Here is a 20,013-nt window from a genome sequence, read left to right on the forward strand (position 1 = left end):
TGATTCCAAGATGGGAAGGCACCACTGAGATAATCTAATCTGACATGCATGAAACAAGACACAGAATTTCACCCTACTACTGCTGTAGTAAGTCCTATAACTTGTGAAACTGGTGTGGCAGTTTAAATGCAGAGAGGGTGAAAGTAAACAGATCAAGAATGGCATGTCCTTTTTGCTTAAGTGTTGAACTTTGAAATCACAAGCAAATCAAATCCCTCCAAAAGCTGTGGGACATCTTTATTTTTAGTGGCAAGAGAAGCAGTATACAGAGCGACATTGCAGTCTCTTAGCTCATTAAAAATATCTCAATAAATAAAACAAATAAGCAACATATACACTGGAACAGAAAATGGGGAAGAGCTTTAGCTGTAGCAAATCATGGAGCAAATGGAGGGGTGTCTGGAGAACAGAATGTGTAATCCAGACTGTACTTGACACAACTCATGCAGGATTTGGGGAGACCATCGTGTTGTTTTTTCTGAGCACCTTGGTCTAGTTCTGTTGTTACTGTACAAGAAAATCATTTTGAGTTAAAAATCTACATTAAAAAAAAATCCAGCAAAGGGAAGAGAGAAGTCCAACCCAAAGATTTCTCATAAATGTATTCCTGAATTAAGATGTTCAGAAAAAAAAACCACACCTACAAACAGAGCCCCAAGGGCACTAAACAGTCAGTGTCGCTTGTTTCTCTCTTCTTGCCTTTTGGGTCAGTCTCTTGGGGAGAGATGTCAGCCCCTTTGCTTTGGCGCTGTGTTGCCCCTCAAAGTGCTCTGCAAGAGCCCAGAGCTAGGGAAGGCTAGAGGGGTCTTTTCGACCAGTTTACTTGAGGTTGTTGAGGTTTCAGAAGCTACAAACTTCTCAAGTCCACTTCAGTCTCAGACACTGGACAATCTAGAATAGAAGAAGGGGGGGGAAACATGTCAGCCTGGACATCTTCCTAAGCATGTTCTCTGATGAGCCCTTTTCTCTGACAAATCAAGGCAAAGATTCAGGAAAGCACTTGCTTAACGCAGAGCTGACGCCCAGGCGGTATTTACTCCCCTCTCCACCCATCCACAGTCTTTTGGGCCTCCGTGCATCTTAAGAACAAGTCCACTGATTTCTATGGAGGCTTATGGTTAAGTGCTGAGCAGAGCAGCTCCTGTCAACCTGCACACACGCCTTGGGAAGCCGTCTCCACGACAGAGGCTTCCAGAGTCCAGGGAGAAGAACATTAGGGTTAGTTGAGAATTGTTCACCTTCGTGAGGACCCACCCAAGACCTGACGCGGCAGAAATCGAGGCAGTAATGAATGGCGTAGTGAATGTCACTCCGACACCCCGCCCAGAGCCACCCAGCGACATGAAAGAACGGCTCTTTCAGCTAGTAAACGGCTAGCCTTGTGGCAAACACACACGTTTACTCCCCACCTTGGGGGGGCAGCCGTTTGGGTGCACGCGTCAGGCTTTCATGCTTTTAAAAAAGCAGTCCACTGACTTTCTGCACCATAGCAGGCTGCCCATCTTAACCTGTTATTCTACAGCTTCTCCATAGTCTATTGTTATGAGGCAGTGCAAGGGTTAAATCCCAGAGGTGGGATCATGCAGCCTGCGCACCCCTGCAGGCAGCAAATGTCAGCAGGAATTTCCTGGGAGAATCCAAAGTGCCGGAACTGTGCAGCCTTTTACATCGTATCGCTAAGCTCGTTGTTTCGGTCCAGCTGTAGCACCTCAGCCTCACTCCCCAGCGCCATCCAACACACACGGTGCCCGGCATCTCCTAAACACCACCGAGGCTCTGGCACGACACCAGTTAGAGCTCCCCAAGGGGTCCTGAGTTCCTCTCGTGTAGGCACGACTGGGTCATGCCGCAAGACGGGGGGGGGGGGGGAGCCCCTCTCTGCCAGCAGGCTGCTTCCTGCGCAGGCAGAATAACGAACATGCTGCTGTTCGTTTGCCCAGCCCCGGCTTCTTAGACTAACAAGGCAAGCCCTGTAACCCACAGCTGCCCAAGGGACGGCCCATGTAATTTTTTGGCTTCCCATGGACGGTACAGTATCTCCCCTCCAAGGGCTGACTCAGCTCACATATCAAAAATGATATATAATTATTTCCTCTGTCTGAGGAAAGCTTCCATTTAGCCTTGTTTTTAAAGTTATTAATTATCGAATTACAGCCACATTCTGCAGTGGAGTCCAGGCCTTGACTGACTGCCCAGGGCCACTTAGAGCAGCTTACACGTTGGGTGAGCACTGAGAGAAGTGGCTTGGGGGGGTGGATGACAGGCAAGGCTTTCCTTTACTCTTGCATAGCTGCAGCCTTGTGGGATGGGGGACGGGGGAATAGCGAAGCAGGGGAAGGAGAAAGATACCATGGGACAGCCCCTTGCAAATGTTAAATGCTGCCCTTCCTTAAATGTGTGTCATGTGCCCAGGGGGGATGCTATAGCTGTTATGTAGCATCAGTAAGGTCTCAAAGTGCTTTCCAAAGGAAACTTACCATTCGCTTCATTTTACAGATGGGGAGACGGAGGCCCGGGGAGGGGAAGGTGGCAGGGGAGCCCACCGTCAGCTATATACTGGGGGTAAAGATGAAAGTTGTTCAGGCTGATGATAGGGGGGAATCCTGCCCTTTTGACTTATGAACCTCTCACTGCAGCTCCAACCACACACAAATGAGGTTGAAGGCTTTTTAGGTACAGGTTGAACCTCTCTAGTCCAGAGCTCTCTGGTCCAGAAACACCTGGGGCCGGCATGATCTTAATGAGCCGGATGTCCACTTCTCATGGGTGTGGCCAAGTTTCCCGTTGTCCCATAACGTTTGTTTGCAGCCACCAGTCCTGGCTCTGTGTTCTGTGCTGCTGTTTAGCTCTAATGTTCCCCTAAATGTCTCCTAACAGCCCAGTGAGCAGTGGAAGTGTTGGTCATGCTACTAAACAATATTGACCTCCCATGGTCTGATGCATTCTCTGGGTCGGCACTGGTCAGGTCCCAAGGATGCCAGCCGAGAGAGGTTCAGCTTGTGCTTGGCTGACTCTTTTTTTTTTTTTTTTTTTTTTTTTTAATTCTCAATACTGCCCAGGACTGGGATGGCCAAGATGCAATGAGCCATTAGGAGTCATTAAAAAAGGGTTAGAGAATAAGACAGAGAATATCTTATTGCCTCTGTATAAAACCATGGGGCACCCACAGCTTGAATACTGCATACAGATGTGGTCGCCTCATCTCAAAAAAATATATTGGCATTGGGAAAGGTTGGGAAAAGGGCAACAAAAATGATGAGGGGTTTGGAACAGGTCCCATATGAAGAAAGATTAAAAAGACTTGGACTTTTCAGTTTAGGGAAGAGGAGACTAAGGGGGTGATATGAGAGAGGTCTATAAAATCATGACAGGTGTGGCAAAAGTGAATAAGGAAAAGTTATTTACTTATTCCCACAATATAAGAACTAGGGGTCACCAAATGAAATTAACAGGCAGCAGGTTTAAAACAAACAAAAGGAAGTTTTTCTTCACTCAGCGCAAGTCGACCTATGGAACTCCTTGCTAGAGGATGTGGTGAAGGCTAGAACTTTAACAGGGTTCAAAAAAGAGCTAGATAGATTCATGGAGGTTAGGTCCATCAATGGCTATTAGCCAGGATGGGTAGGAATGGTGTCCCTAGTCTCTGTTTGTCTGGAAGTGGGTGACAAGGGAGGATCACATAAGGATTACCTGTTGTGATCCCACCCTCTGGGACATCTGGTATTAGCCACTGTTGGCAGACAGGACACTGGGCTAGATGGACCTTTGGTCCGACCAAGTGTGGCCGTTCTTATGGGCCAGCCTCAGCTCTCAGGCCTGTTATGCAGGTGCGAGGTGGCCAGCAAGATGGACCTGCGCCCCAGTGAATTCTTGCAGTGCATAGGATAGATCTCCATTCCTCCTTGACCGCAAGCCACAGTGGGAAGATACGTAGAATGAGGCAATTCATCTGTGTGAGTAAATACCGAAGTTGCTACTGCGGCTCGAGCGATCTCTAAGTGCAAAGGCTGGATTCATGAACATAGAGGCATTGAACGGAATTCAAAACCACGTGCAAGTCACACTAAAGAACTGTGGCTGCTTCCACCTTGGACTTGCCTTTTAAATTGATACGATACCTTCTTCCCCCATGGAAAAGGTTTAAAAAATGAGGTTTCCCCCAACCCCCTTTTTGTTGCGGGGACGGAGATGTTCTCCACAGGGAACACCGGGTCGGCATTAGCTTCCTGTTAATGCCGGCTGTGAAACTTTCCTGTGGGTCTGGACGCAGACTGAGATGATGTGTGACTGGGGGAGGCTCTCCAGCCTCACAGGGCATCCCTCGCTGCCGTCCTGTTCTGCATTGGCTCAGGTCCCAACGGGCATGCAGCCCACGCCGCAGCTGGACTCTGCCCCCTCCTGCCTGCCTGCACGGGTACGGGGCATGCAGCTGGTAACTGTGCGGCGCTGTGGAGGCTGGGGCTGCCCAGGGCTTAGGCAGGATGGAGATCTAAGGGATAAGGGCAAAATCCCCCTTTAGGCTTTAAGCTCAGTTTCTGTGAACCGGTCTCCGCGGTCACCGTGCGTGCATAGCCTGTGTGCCTTGTGTGTTCGTGCCTGGCAGATATCGGTGTGTTGCAGCCACCTTCTCTGGCCTGGAGCCCAGAGTGACACCAGCTTGGTCTCTGGAGGTTGCCAGTGCCTTCCCTGTGGCTGGACAGCACATAAGTGGAGTGATGTACCCCAGGAGGGGCTTTCTGAGGCTAGGGCGGCGGTGGGCCACCCGTGGCCTATTGGGGCCCTGCGTGTCGCCTGTTTGGTTACCAGCGCTCATGCGCAGGGCTGCCAAGTTCCCCTGGCTCTGGTCTGCGGTGTTTTTTCCCTGCTGATGTCACTCAATTGACATGCATGTAAAAGCCAGGCTACACGAAGTGAGGTGCATGCTGATTGCACACTGCGTTGACTGTGACAGCCGGGCGCTCCCTCTGTAGCCAATCACAGCGCTGCTGCGGTTCCGTCGGCACCACCCACAAATTGCAGGCACGCTGGCGCCGTGAGCCACACTACCCGGCCCCGGGAGAGCGTCTCGGCTGCGGCAGTCTTGAGCTGGAGGAGCACCCCTCGTGCGGCCCACGCGCCCCTCACCGGGGAGAGGAAATATTTAACCCAGAGGCTGTTTGTCAAAACTCCCAGCCGCTCGGCTGCTGCCGCTCATGCTTTTACCTCAGGAAACCCCAGGGTCCGTCCTGGGGGGGGGGGGGGGCGTTGCCGTGGCAACCAGCCATCCTGCGGTGGTGCTGGTTGCTGTCGCTGGGCCTGTTGCACAGAGCTGTAACAACAGCCACAGCAGGGTTGCGTAACCGTTTCCATCCCAACATGGTGCTTCCATCTGCCTATCACCGTCCCGTGAGACGCGCTCTCTGTGGCTAAATGTTCCATGCCCGAAGGTGATTGCTTTTTGTTTTGGGAGTTGGAGCCAAACCAGTCCAGCTGTGCCTGAGTGCGAGGGGCGTGGAAAGCGCCCTCTGTCCTCCAGCAGAGGGAATGTGTGGCACCCTTTTGGCTCGTGCTGTACCTGGGGTGATGCTGCCGGAGCCAGTCAAATGCTACTGCTCCTGTGAATTAGAAGGGCCATCTGGGGCTAGGGGAATGGGCTTCTAGCAGCCCTGGGGGACTGAGGAAGGGCGGCTGTTTGCATGCTAGCGTGAGTCTGTCTCCTGGGGCTTGGAGGCTCATTCCCTGCTGCCTTCCCTACAAGCCCGTCCCACCTTCCTTGGTCACAGGGCGCCAGATAAGGGGAGCTCCGTAAGCCCATAGTCTCACTGAGGCATCTAAAGTTAGGCCATTGCTTGGGTGCCTGTCTAGTCCAGATGTCAGTCTGCCTCCGGGGACTCCCTCCTTCCACCCTTGAAAAGGGCGTGCGAGTAACGCTACGGCAAATGGAGCTGTACGGGAAACACATTTTCCTTTTTGTTTTTTTGTGTTTGGCATGTTCCGTTTCCTCCCGGGATGGGGGAAGCCTTTCTCACCCAGCTCTGTGTAAAACGTTTAGATAGCTCCTGAGACAAACACACCAGATAGGTGTGGGCGCCCTGGGGGACGTACACACACCCCCTTCACGGGACGGCTCAGCGTTTGATGGCAGCCTGCCTGCAGCATGCTTTCAGAGTTTAAACAGTCGTGCTGGGGCTGTGTTCAGGTTGGCCTGGAAGAGCAGAGTTTCCTAATTCTCATGAGAGTCAAAGTAGGTAGCATATAACAAATCCACACACGCAAGGCAACAGACACGCTTGCTATGCAAATAACATGCATCTGAGGTCTAGAACCATTTGTCCTCCTGCTCCCACACCACAGACGTCAAAGGAAAACTCCCGTATCTCACAGCCTTTTAGCCCCACTGCAAGCCGGTCCCTGGAGCGCAATAGCAGACTGCACCCAGAAAAGGCAGTAGGTTACCTTAGGAGAAAACCAATGAGGACCAAATTCAGGGTCACTACCTTTAGGGTCCTAACACCTGGAGCGTTTCAACGAGAGAATGCCTGCTGCTTGGTAGCACTCTGGGTTACATGCAGCATGAGGGGGAATGAAAAGGAGCAAAAATCACATGTCTGACTTGTGTCCTTGCACATGTATACTTTGCAGGCAAACGATAATTTCGTGTATAGGCAACCTGACTGTGTTGTTTATATTACAGTTATATCCAGTTGTCCCATAGGCCCATCGCTCTAGGGAGACACTCCCCTATACCCGAAAGCTTAGCCTAGACAAAGGTGGAAGGGGAAATTGAGGCACAAAGGGATCACACAGCGGAGCCAGGAAAATAATTTGTGGCTTCAGTTCAGTAAAGTAGTTCACTTGGCCAAGAAGAGATAATGGAAGTCCCTAACACCTATATAGCATTGTCATCAGTAGAACGCAAAGCACTTTATGAAAGAAGTCAGTACCGTGATGCCCATTTTACAGATGAGGGAAGTGTGACTGGGAGGTGGAGACTAGCCCATGGTCTCCTCGCAAACTCATGACAGAGGAGGGCATAGACCCCAGATCTCCTGAATGATGGCTCGGTGCTCTTCCTACTAGGCTGTGCTGCCTCCCTGTTCATTGAGGCACAGTTATCCAATTTTTATGCCCTTTGTCCCTTACTCATTTGCCCACCTGTGAATTATGTTGCAGGGGCAATCTGGACACGTGTATTGCAAAACATGGCCCTCGCAGGATAGAAAGTAGCTCGGTGGCAAGTCCTGAAACTGAGCCATTTGCTCTGCATCTGCGTAAATGCCCTGGGTTTGCCTGCGAGGGAGTGTGGAAAGGAATTCAGGTAATCACAAAAATGGGGAGAAAAGAGGCCACATCAGATCCAATGCTGTGAGCAAGGATAGACTGAAAACAGACACTCCTTGCTCATGTTTTTTGCCTCCCCCGGTACGAACTCTTATCAACTGTCCGCTACTGAAGTCTGGCAGATAGAAGGAGCAAGCCACAATTACGTGCCTCTTGCATCTGGGAACCCATTAAACAGCATATCCCTTCCGGCCTCTTAGTCCTGAATAGCGACCCCTTCGTGCCCACCAAGTTGCCCCCTGCTCCCTTGTCTTCTCCAAACTTTCTTTGCAGACCAGAGTAAATCCTACAACCGTAATTTACCTCAGGCTTTCCCATCTTGGAGGATTTGAGGGGCAACGGAACAGCTCCTCAGCTCCCCTGCAGGGCTTGCTCATACCTCACTGCCCTGGATAAACAGTAGTGACAAATATCCCTTTTAAAACCCCAATGCCTCTGCCTGTGGAAAAATTATGCTTCCCTTTCTCCCTCAGCCCACCACACGTCTCTGGGCAAGGACTTGTGGCCGCACTTCGGGGAGACAGCCGCACTTAGGAGAGTCAACCTTAGCCAGAAAGGGCACCTTGAGCCAATTTTGGTTTTGCTGGGTCTTTCAGCAATGAGCATTCCCATGCCCCCTTCTCCAGGCTCTCTTGCGGCCCTTCTTGCTGTGCTTTTTCTGCCTCTCCCCAGTCTTTTCAAGTTGTGTAAGTCTGATTGGCCTTTGCACCCCTCTTGCCATGTAAAGAGGGCAGAAATGACTCTGAGACTGGCTTTGATGTTCCTTTACAGGGGCCTGTGAATCCTATTAGAGACTGTGACAGACCCAGGGCAGCTGGCTACAATAGTCTGGTGGAGGGCAGACATGCCAGGAGCTGGGTGAATGCTTTTCTGTTTCCTGAGCAAACTGCCAGAGTGGCCATGTAATCAAGGCAGGTGGGCACCTGAGGCTCATTTAGAGTTTGCCTGAAGCAGCAGGCTAATCAGACACCTGCAGCCAGTTAAGGCCTGCTGGGTTACTTTGAAAGGCTTCCCCTCAAGTCGTGCGCCTGGGGGATATTGCTGGAAAAGGAGTGTTTGTGCTGAAGCAGGAAAGATTTGCTCAGGTACCAGGAAGAAGGTAAAGGGGAGCATTTGGGGAAGTAGCTGCTGCATTGGGCTGAAGGTAAAACCTTGTCTGTTGCTGGTACCTAGGGTCCCTGGGCTGGAACCCAGAGGAGGGAGTGGGCATGGATTCCCCTCAACCCTCTCCACACCACTAAAAAGTCTGAGCCTGGAATGGGCGGCCAGGTTTCACTCAGACTTCGCCAGTGTTGTAAGCGGCTCTGTAAGCCTGGACCCTGGCCTCTAGAAAAGACAAGAGGCAGGATGGAGGGTCCCAGCAAGCCTCTGGGGCAAACAAAAACCATGTAAAAGCGCAGGATCCCCAGGGCATGGCCGGAGCTTTGTCATGCCACACTGAGCCAAATGTCAACAGTCACCCAGGGCAAAAGCCACCAGGCCTCCCTCCCTCCCCTCTATCCCCTGCCCCGCTCTACTTCGAATCAAGCACACTGAATAGTGTCCTACACTAGCTGTGTCTGTTTTTCAGCCATCCCCAGAGATGGACCCTTGATATGTTTACTCCAAGGCACTGCCTGGCCTAATGGGTATAGGGAGTGAGAGCCTTTTGCTTTAAATGGAAAGAGAAATGAACAGAGGATTCTTCAGCCCCTCCCCCCATCTCTGCTCACTTAGGATGGAGGGGGGGGAGGAGGGTGCTGAGGACAAAGAGAAAACATTTTAGTGGGATCCTCTTGTTAAAATATTGGCAACACATCACTGAAAACAGGGCTAGAAATTGCCGAAAGCCAGAAACTGCTCATGGGAAGCTAGAGCAGGAAAAAGCAGCAGGGCTGTTCAGATGGTCTTCTAGGGTCTGGAATTTGCTCTCCAGCTGTACCCACCCACCTTGGTCTTGAGCAGCATTCCTCAGCACCAAATCTGCTGGCTACAGAAACTGCTGGCAAGGCGACAGGCCACAGATAGAGAGCGTCAGCCACTCCCTGAGGTGCACAAGGTTGGAATAAGAAGCTTCTCTGCAGCTCTTCCTTTTTGTCCCTTTTTTCCTTTTTTCTTCCATTCTCTCCCTCTCCCCCCCCCCCCCCCCCCAACCCAACCCAACCCAACTAACAGCAACTTGGCCCTGGCTTTGTGACATTGTCCACAGATGGGTGAATAAGGCTTTGTAATATTGGTGGTGTGTGGGGGTGGAAGAGGTAGACAAATAGATTGCAATTTTGAGTAGCTTCAGTAAAGTGTGTAAATGAGAGCAGTAAGACGGAGCGGGAGAGAGCGAGGATGGAATACATACACACACTCATGTTCGTGCATAGTTAAGGAATGACACTGACATTAACAAGACGTGTGCCAAACATGAGCTCAGTCATTTTGCTTATATGTTGCATCCCTCCCTCCCTCCCTCCCTGTCCTTTCCGTTATCTGCTTTTATTTCCCCATGACTCCTGCTTCAATGTAGGATCAGGGCAGTAGACCAAAGTCAATCTGGGGACTGGCACCTGCCTTATTTCTTCCTGAATTGTGCCCATGGCATTTTGTGGACTTAAAACCATGAGAATTAATAGTCATTCATGGCACTGGCACTCCATCAATTGATCTAATAGTTTTTTTAACCCAGTTAAACAAATCCTCTGGCACAGGTCGGCTGTGTGAATTACTTCCTGTTATTTGGGTTAAACTTGCTGCTTATTAAGTTCATTGGGTGACCCTTGGATCTTGTGTTGAGTGAAGGGGTAAATACTTCCTTATTCACTTTCTTCACACCATAATTCTATAGGCCTCTATTGTATCCCCCTTTACTCGTCTGTTTTCTGAGATGAACGCGCCCGGTCTTTTTAATCTCTCTTCCTACAGAAGCTGTTACATGGCTCTAATTTTTGTTGCTCTCCTTTGAACTATTTCCAATTTTTCTTTTTTTGAGATGGGGCAACCAGATCTGCACCCAGTATTTAAGCTGTGGGTGTGCCATGGATTTATATAGTGGCATTTCTGTCTTAAATACCCTTTTCCTAAGGCTTCCTAATATTCGGGTAGCTTTTTTTGACTGCTGCTGCCTGGCAGTGGAGGCCCAATATACCCTTTAGGACGGAGTCCACATCACCACACATGCAATTACACTCGTGCCATCCCTACTTTTATTTGCATATTGTATTAAAATGCATGCATGTGACCTAATCTTCTGACCATGCTTGTGTGATTGGAACCATCGCTTGTAAGAAATGTTTTTAAATGTGTGCAACAGCATGGTCTATATCTGTAATAAGGCAATAGACCGATTACATTGTATAACCAGGAAGTAAACTCATCCTGGGGATCCTGCTACTTATGAAACATTTGATCTTTGTTCTTGTGGCTTCTGGTGTCACCATTCCACCTTTATAAAGTTATATAAATAACAGTAACCACCGTCCACATGCTGGAGAACTTGGAAAGAGAATTTTCCAAGGGTTCATAAGCAATTATTTTAAGGTTTTTTTTTTTTTTTTTTTTTTTTTTTTGTTAAGTTGTGTGTTGTGATTGGCTGGCTTTCCTACAGTTTTTTTTTCCTCCTGTTGAGCTGTAAACAGAGAGGGCTAGAATGGGCAATTGGAAAGAAAGCAGGAAGACTAACCATATCGCCTGATAATATTTTGAAAAATAAACATCTAACTTCAGATTCTCATGACAGCCCTTTCCTGCATGTGCCACCCCTGAGATCTTTGTATTTTAAAAAAAAAATCAAAGATAGCATGTAGAGTTTGACAAAAAAAATTGCCAAAACCAGTGATTTCTTGGACACTAAAAATAGGATGAAAAATAGTGAACTTAGCTTCCCTTCTATTGATAAGTTTTTCTTAAATCTCCCTTGCAGCAAGCTAAGTACTGGAATAGGTTCCTGAAGAAATCACTGTCACTGAAGGTTTTAAAGAACAGGTTGGACAAACAGCTGTCAAAGATGTGTAGGAATACATAATAATTATTTGAGTGGAGGCTGCTGTACTATATGACCTATCAAGGTCACTCACATTTCTACATTTCTGTGCCAAACCCATCCTATTCTCATGACAATCCTAAGGCATTTACTTTGCCCTAGACAGGGACACTGAATTTCATGAGAGCACCAGAGAGTCACTATGCTATACCCTCATTGCTGTCTAGTGGCCCTCTGTGAATGCCGGGTGTTAAAAGGCTCATGTTGTGGGTTTGTTTTTTGAAGAATAAACTCAGTTGATGACTTCTGGATTTCTTTGTGTTTGTTTGCACTACCTCCCTGGTCTGTGGGACATTGGGAGAAGTTAAATGCTAAGGAGATATATTCCCTTCAAATCAAGAAATGAAGGGACATGTATGGACTGAGGTAAATTCCACGTGAAGCGTTCAGTCAGTTGGCGAAAGCAAAACTCAAATGAAAACTTCTTTAGTAAACAGGATCCTGGGCCAGAAAAGAATTTAACCACGTGCTTGACTCTTGCCTATCCAGATAAGCACATACACATATGGTTAATATGCTTTGCTGAATAAGGAGAGACGGCTGAATGGGAGCTTAGAACTCCAGCTTGATGTAACATATGTCCATAAGTTTATGACTCCCTGGAAAATTGATTTCCATGGTCTTTTCCAGGATGTTCTACTATAAAAGCCAGACATGGGTTTTCTTGCCTCTGGTCTTTAGATTATTTTGTATTGAACGAGTTAAATGTGTATTTTGAACCAAATAATTGTTGGAAGAACTAAATTCAGCACCAGCTGGTTTGTCTTGTCTGGGGTTGCCGTCTGCAAGCTAGACATGTGTGAACCTTTGAGTCTGAACCCTGCTACACACCAGCCAAGCTATTTGTCTGTATGGCTGTCCTCTCTACAGTATCCCATACCTTGTCTACCTTTCTCTTTTGCTACTTCTGTCCGAGTCTCCATTCTGAGCCATGCAGTTACTCAGCTGACTTGCAAGTCCTTTCTAGTGTTCTCAGATTATATTCGTGGTTAACATCTTACTATACTTGTGGCCTTGCTGATCAGGGGCTCCACTTGGGTTACTGCGTATGTGACTGCCTGTCTTGGCTGACTTGCTGCCTTTGAGAGAGACGCTGAACAGCCTCTAGTCTGGACAAAGGCTGCTCATTTTGCATGGAATTTACACACGTGAATTAGAAATATAATCCACTTACATACACGCTGCCTTTCCCCTGTTTCACAGTCACAACATGAACATGTTTGGGCGTATGCATTACATAGATGCTTGTGTGGTGCTCAAAAAGAGATATTAGAATAGGTTCAGAAAAGAGCAACAAAAACTATTAGGAGTATGGAATGGCTTCCATATGAGGAGAGATTAAAAAGACTGGGACTTTTCAGTTTAGAAAAGAGATGCCTAAGGGGGGGGGACTGTGATTGAGGCCTATAAAATCATGTCTTGAGTGGAGATGGTAGATAAAGAACTGCTACTTACTCTTCCTCATAACACATGAACTAAGGGTCACCAAATGACATAATAGATAGCACATTTAAAACAAACAGAAGAATTTATTCACACAGTCAACCTGTGGAACTCCTTGCCAGAGGATGTTGTGAGGCCAAAACTCTAAAAGGGTTCAGAAATGAGCTAGATAAATTCATGACGGACAGGTTCATCAATAGCTATTAGCCAGAATGGACAGGGATGGTGTCACTAGCCTCTCTGTCAGAAGTTGGGAATGGGTGACAGGGAATAGCTACATCTGTTCTGTGTACGCATGACATATGTATGTCTCCAGGTATAGACATAGGCTTAGCCATGTGTAGCATATAAAATATACCTAGTGGATGTAATTAAAATTCTTTTCTTTATCTTTTTACATTTTCACCAGTAAATAAGAACCCAGTAGCAGGTCTGAACAGGTGTTCCAGTTCTAGCTGTGGGAACTTCCAATATCTTACATACCAATAAAACAGATAAGAGAACTTTCCAGTTGCCCCTCTGTGAATGTGCATGTGGGCATATGTCAGTTATTTGTGCATGTGGTTAGCTGCATTCATCACTGCCACACATGAAAAGGCCCAGTAAGCACTTGTCTACACGGGGGGGGGGGGGGGGGGGGGGAATTATTCCACATTAACTAAAGGTGTGGATTAGTTAAACTGCAATGTATGTTGGTGTGAACTCTGATTCATAATTAAAATAGCCTTAATTTTTGTTTGGTTTAAATTACTTTTAAAATGAATTAAAGTAAACTGAATTGAGGCCCCCTTAATTCTGAATAAGAACATCCACATGGGGATTTATTGGGGTTCAATGAATCCACTTTAAAAGTTAGCTTTGCCAAGTGTGCCATGTAGACAGGCTGTGCGTCTCAGGATTGTTGTTCCACCCAACAGCTCTCCGTGGTTACAAATTACATAGACCCTTTTGGGAACCCTCATTTCAAAGAGCCTCAAAATACAAGCGAGTCTTTAGTTCCAGTGAGCATTGGTGGAATGATTTCATTGGGAAGCCAGTGGCATTGTTGTGAGATGGATGAGATACACTGTATACTAAATGAAAATAGTTTTATCTTGGTTCTAGGCACAGACTGGGGTTGTTCTCCCCTGTAGACTTTTCCTTTCATCCATTCTCATAAGCAGCTTTTTGGTCCTCTGGATGTGTGAGATCAGGGCCGGCTTTAGGCCGATTCGCCCGATTCCCCTGAATCGGGCCCCGCGCCCTAAAGCTGGAAGTGTGCTGGTATGCCGGGCACGCTGCGGGAGGGGTGAGTCGAGCGCAGGGAAGGTGGCACTCTGCCCTGTAGCTGGGTTTTTTTTTTTTTGTGCTGTTTTTTTTTCTCTCAACAAAAAATCCTGGCTGCTGGGGCCCCGTCGAAAGGGTTTGAATTGGGCCCCGCGCTTCCTAAAGCCGGCCCTGTGTGAGGCCCGCACTCCACAGCGATGCCTGTTCAAAGGATGCAGCGCTGGGTGAAGCATTCATAGTGCAATATGAACCTTCCCCAAATTGCCTTGTGGCCAGATTTGGTGGTAAACTGAAAACAAGGGCTAACTTAGCTGTGGTCCCCAGTGTGAGTGAGGCTGGACTGAGCTGGCTCGCTGATACGTGGACTCGGGGGGGGGAAAAAGCAGGTGAAACTTGGCTTCAGCTAAGCCTTGCTTTGAGTGTGAAGGACTTTGTGTCCTGAAGTTGGCTCCTAGTCTGCATTAATTTTTTTTTTTTTTTTTTGGAACACAATCTGTATATCCCCCTCGACTTCTCTCTCGCTCTCCATGTGCGTATTTCCTGTTGCACGTGCATGTTGGCTTTTGGACATCTCCCATTCCCAGTTGTACTTCAGGGCTCGCGTAGTGTGATTTCTGGACTCAGTCTCTGTTGCATTAGATGGCTGGGCCGCTCTCTTGAAAGCCTGGCTTCCTTCTCCATGGCCTGCTTTAAGGCTGCCCAGAACACTCAATGACATTTCCAATTTGTCGGCCCACATGTGACACAACGTTTTTTCTAGAACTCCATCTGGCGGGGACAGGGAAAGCTGCCTGGTTCGGTGTCTGCCTGATAGGCTTTCCAAGAACTCCCTTTGGGGCCCACTCTATCTTTGAAGCTTTACACTGCAGCATTTCCACCCATCAGTGTAGGCACTAGGGGTGCAGAGGCTGCGGCCTCACCCTTGCTGTGGAGGGTTTCCATCTTCTTCAGGGTTCACAGTTTGGTTCAGTGTCTCTCAGCACCCCCCTGACAAACTGTTCCAGCCCCCTGGCTTCCAGCTGAGACTGTCAAAGCCAGCGCATTCGCTGTGAAGTGACACAAGCACCCTCCTAAGGGTGGGCAACACCGGGATCGGAACCCGGCTCTCCCCTGGCAGTATGGCTAGCGCTATGCCCGTAGCCGTGCAGCCAGGCTGTAGCGTCACTTGTGCGTCACGCCATATGCTGGCCTGTCTGTCTATAGCTGCGTACGCTGATGTACCTTGCGTGCCGTGTGAAGAGTTGGAATGAAAATGTGCAAAAATACCATGGCTCTGTGTGTGTATTATAAATGCAGCACCGGAGGTCGCTCCTCCCTAGTCCAGTACCTTTGGGACCGGACTGGTGCCGAGTCAGGGAATTTGCTGAACCACAGGAGGTCAGTATTGTCTAGCAGCATCACCAACACTGCCCCTGCTTCCTGGGCTGCATTGGATCTATATAACAGCACAGAACACTGAGATCCAGGCCTGGTGGCCGTCGTCAAACTTTATGGGACTGCGGGAAACTTGGCCATACCCATAAATGGACGATCCGGCTAACTGAAATCATGCCAGACCACAGATGTTGCCGGACCAGCGAGTGCCAGACTAGAGGGGTTCAACCTACCCCATGCACTCACATGGTCAAAGGGTTCTCTGTGCTCTGCCATGCACAGGGGCTGCAATCATGCCTGGCTCTTCCATCGTCGCCTTATGCTACATCCTTGTGCACACCCAGAAGGGCCACTTGGCTAATGTTTGCTGCTTTGGAGATGCCGAGTGCTGGGTGTAACTGTTTCTGCCAGGACTGGACCTACGCTCTAGCACAGCACACAGCAGCTGGGTCCGCACTGGTTGGGGACTGAGATCTGCTTTGTGTCTGATACCGTGGATAGTGAAACAGACACTATCAGCACATCAAGGAATTCCCCTCTCCGGGTGCAACTCTGTAATGTTACCCAGGGTTTGTTAAACGGAAATCACAGCTCCAGAGCTGGCCCCCTTGCCAGAGAGACTTTTACTATGGACTCCAAGGGGAGCAGGCCCTAGCCCATATTTACTTTTGTCATTAGCCTGCAAATGACACACACTTTGCCCCATGCAATCCATCTTCCTGTTTGTTTGGAAAGCCGTTGCTCATGCTGTTTGTTGTATTGAGCTCCTTGGATCGGTTCCCAGAGTTCAACACAGCCTACAAGTCTCTTTCTTGCTATCTGCTTTGCTAATTCTGTCTCTGTCTTTTGCCTTTCATGTGGTGGTTCTCCTCTCTAGGTTATCCCTTTTGGGTTTGGGGTGTGCGTGTGTGTGTGTTTTTGTGTGTGTGTACTAGCTGCTCTGCTGTATTTTCAGGTTTGTGCTTTTTGGATTGGTTTTCGAAGCTAGAATACTAAAAGTAAATGGCTTTGAAACCTTCATTCAGCATTTGCTGCCCAACTAGGTTTCTTAACCAACAATAACTCTGATCAGAGTGACTCACATTCAGCTGTTTAACCTCCTTGTTTGCTTTTGTCCCTCTCCAAACTTGAAATGCACGCCTGTAATTTAGATTAATGAAACAAAAAGCTGTTCAGTGCATCTAAACAGATGCAGCTTTATTAGCTGGAGCCTGAAATACATGCAGAGGGCAATTGTGTATGTGGAGACAGAGGGTCAAATCCTGAGTAGCTTCAAAAAGCAACTTCAAACTTTGGGGAAATTTCAGTTTGACATCCAAAAAGTACCGCTAGTAGGGTGGAAGGATGGTTTTCTGGATCAGACCTGGGCGAGCTGGGTTCAGCCCTGCACAGGGGTTCTGCACGTGGATAATTGAACCTACTGCAGAGGCTAGTTGCAAGCTGGTTCGGACCAGAAAGCAGGGGTACAGAGCATGCAGCGCTACACAGGAAGTAACTAAGTGCCCTGCCGAGGAATCAAACACACACCCAGCACTCACCAGACACAGCCCGGCTGAGTAGCTTGAAGCATCACTGCCACAACGGGACAGAGTGTCATTCCTATTTTTCAGGCTGCCATCTCCCAAGGTGCTCCTGTGTTTTACAAGCAACGTCCTGCTCCGGGTCTAGTGGCCTGTGCCGAGCAGACGTGAGCGAATTGCTTTCCCTGTTAGTTGGGCCAGCGAGCCGCTTTCGTCGATTGGAGCTGGTTCCACACTTGGCAATTTATGCCTGTCGCATTGCCTCGCTTTTCCATTCCAGCGGTCTGTTTAGAAAAACTGCCTATTGCAGTGCAGGTCTGTTTCCAGCAGTGCCTGTGGAATTGTGCTTGGATGGTGACAGTATTTTAAAATGTGGATATGGGTGTGGCCGGAGATATGACATTGGATATAGACGGCTGAGACGCCGAGGTAGCACTGAGCATTTTCCCTCTTAAATGGTAGGCTGGCTGGCTGGTTGGTGCTCATATGCACGGGGGTATACCTGATCACCATGTGTGAGGTTGAGAAGGAGTTTTCCCAGGCTGCATTGGCAGTGACCTTGGAGATTTTTCACCTTCATCTTGCTAGCATTATCTGGGTATATCTCATTTAATCGTTTCTTTGCCGTTGTGGGACCTCAGGCATTGGTCCCTCTTGCCCTTCATCTGTGGTACATCATAGTCTAATCTCCTCAGAGGTGTAATACGTTGGCTTTATTACGGTTCTTGGGTTCAAGGACAGGTGCTGGGTGGCCTGTTGTCCTATACAGAAAGTCAGGTAAGACAAGCTAGTGGTCTCTTAGGACCTGACGTGCTCTGAAATGCTCAGCTTAGATTCCACAGACATTCTCGTCCAGAGAGAAGTGGGGGCATAATCTGAAGTCAAGAAGGGCGGCAGAGATTTACCTAGAGGAGCGCTTGGCTTTTGGATTGTTACAACGGCTGGTGAGAGGTGAGAGGAGAAGAGCCCAGCTTGACCCTTGACCCAGATTGATTTTGCTGGGCTGACAGCACTGGTTGGACAAAGTGTGTGTGTGTGTGTGTGTGTGTGTGTGTGTGTGTGTGTGTGTGTGTGTGAGAGAGAGAGACTGTGGAAAAAATTATAACAAAATGAAAATCAATTTTGGCAAGCAATTCTAGATCTGATTTTTCTGCTGGGAAGTTCTGACCCTGGGATTCTAAAATATTGCTGCAGTGCCTTATGGGAGTTGTAGTTTCAGGTGCCTCATGGCCCCATTCTTTTCGGTGGACAGGGCTGTCTGGTCAGACTACATCTCCAGTGATGCACCACAAAGTCTCCTCTTGGCGAGCGAGCGCCCCCCGGCATCATGGGGGCGATGTGGCTGTAGTCAACCCCTCCAGTTTCCTGTTTACATACAGCACGTTTTGATGGTCCTGCTGATGGGTTGTGGGTACCCGAGGAGGCGTGAAGCCCTTAGAGCGCTGGCAGTTCGCTATTAACATAAGTTGGTCAACAGAGAAGAGCAGCCCAAAGCTGCTTGTGTGCTAGATGGGCAGGGGATTTAGTAGGCAGGGAGCTCTTTGCTGCCATCTGTTGGTGAGCCAGTGTAAATGACTGAACGGGCCAGGCCTTATTTGCATTTCAGTTACGAGACAGTTTGGGGCTGTTTGCTGATGATTTGTTGAAGTTTTGTGTCTGGAGACATTAATAGGCAGTTGACCCTGTTGGGAAAGGAAGGGATGAGAGATCTATAAAAACACAGCTTGGGTCACCCTGACTGTGATTGCTTCCTGGCTCAGTTGGGTCAGAGAGCCTGGCTCTTTGACAATCCTAAATATCACTGACCTCTCTGTTGAGCAGAGACAGCTGCCAAAGAGTGAGTGGTGCAGAGCTGTGGTAGCATCAGGGCTTCCGCTGTGGAGAAGGTACTAGCCTTTGTACTCTGGAATTAAAGCTGAAATTGCCTCAGCTGCATCTTGTGGTGGAAATCTGGGACCAGCCAGCATCCTTTGACCCCTACAAACCCTGGGCAAAAAACTCTGTGAGAGGAGGAGCAAAGGTGCTGCAATCTGTCAACCACTTGCAACTGCCAAAGGTCAACTGGGACCACTGGGGTGGGGAAGGATAGTCATCTAGCATTGTTAATTGCTGGCTTTCCCAAGTTTATTCAGTTGCTCCCTCCCCCCAAATCAAAATCTGTTTCAAATCCTTGAGCTCACTGCTGGAGTGGGGAAGCATTGCCTATCAGTGCCCCATGATAAATGTATACCAGTTTCTGGATGGGGACTCCAGCCAGCGGTGGTGGAGTCTTTAGAAGGAACCCCTAGAAAATTGATGACACACAAGTTACACATAAACAGCACTAGTTAAGACAGACCAAGGGGGGTTGTATTTCTAGAGCAGAAGCATATTTCAGCGTGTCTCATTCACATGCACAGGTCTCAGGACTGTGGTAGGAGTGGATGGCGTGAGAGAGTGCACTGCGCTTTGTGCTCTCCACCATTAAAACATTACATCTAAGGGGTGCAGAAAGGAGAGTTTTCCTTCTTTTTGCTTAGAAGGAATGAGGCTCTGTCGTGCAGGGTAGAAGAAAGTGTGATTTAATCTCAGGAACAAACTGCAGAGCTGAAATTCTCTCCCCGGACTCCAGGTTATTAGTGGACAAACAGTATCAAGCTATGCTGTAAAAGACAGAGACGTGTAGGCTCTTGTGAAATGCTCACTGTGAGGTCATAGACTATTTCTTGTGGCCATTGGATCTGCTCAGTTGCAAATGTCCATAACCAAGATCTGTTGCTTATGTGTAACCTGCAACTTTGCTTTTATTTTTAACTTGTAGATCATTTTTTAATACCTGGCCCTTTAGCTGCTTGTACTGTAGTCATGTTACATGGCTTGAAACCATTTTTGTAAAATTATGTTAATGCACTGGCATGCTTCAAAACTAAGGAACGCTTTTCTTATCCGATTCTTGGTATCTTCTTAGGCCAGGTCTCCACTAGACCCAGCAGCTCGACGTAAGGCATGCAACTCCAGCTCCCATCGTACTTCTCACAAAAGGAGCAGTACTGGATGCCGGCAAGGATGCTCTCTGAGTTCGATTTAGCAAGTCTTAAGTAG

General features: G+C 48.3%; 1 protein-coding gene across 1 annotated transcript in view; it reads right to left on the bottom strand.

Annotated features, from left to right (window-relative positions):
- Window positions 1–212: 212 nt before the first annotated feature.
- TWIST2 (twist family bHLH transcription factor 2) overlaps window positions 213–20,013 on the bottom strand; it is a 37,048-nt gene continuing 17,247 nt past the window's right edge. The window contains exon 2 of the mRNA XM_006123667.4: window positions 213–891. The gene's annotated coding sequence lies outside the window, so the exon portion shown is untranslated. The remainder of the gene's footprint in view (window positions 892–20,013) is intronic.

This window comes from Pelodiscus sinensis, chromosome 7 (assembly GCF_049634645.1).
Source record: "Pelodiscus sinensis isolate JC-2024 chromosome 7, ASM4963464v1, whole genome shotgun sequence".
Lineage (NCBI taxonomy): Eukaryota > Metazoa > Chordata > Testudines > Trionychidae > Pelodiscus > Pelodiscus sinensis.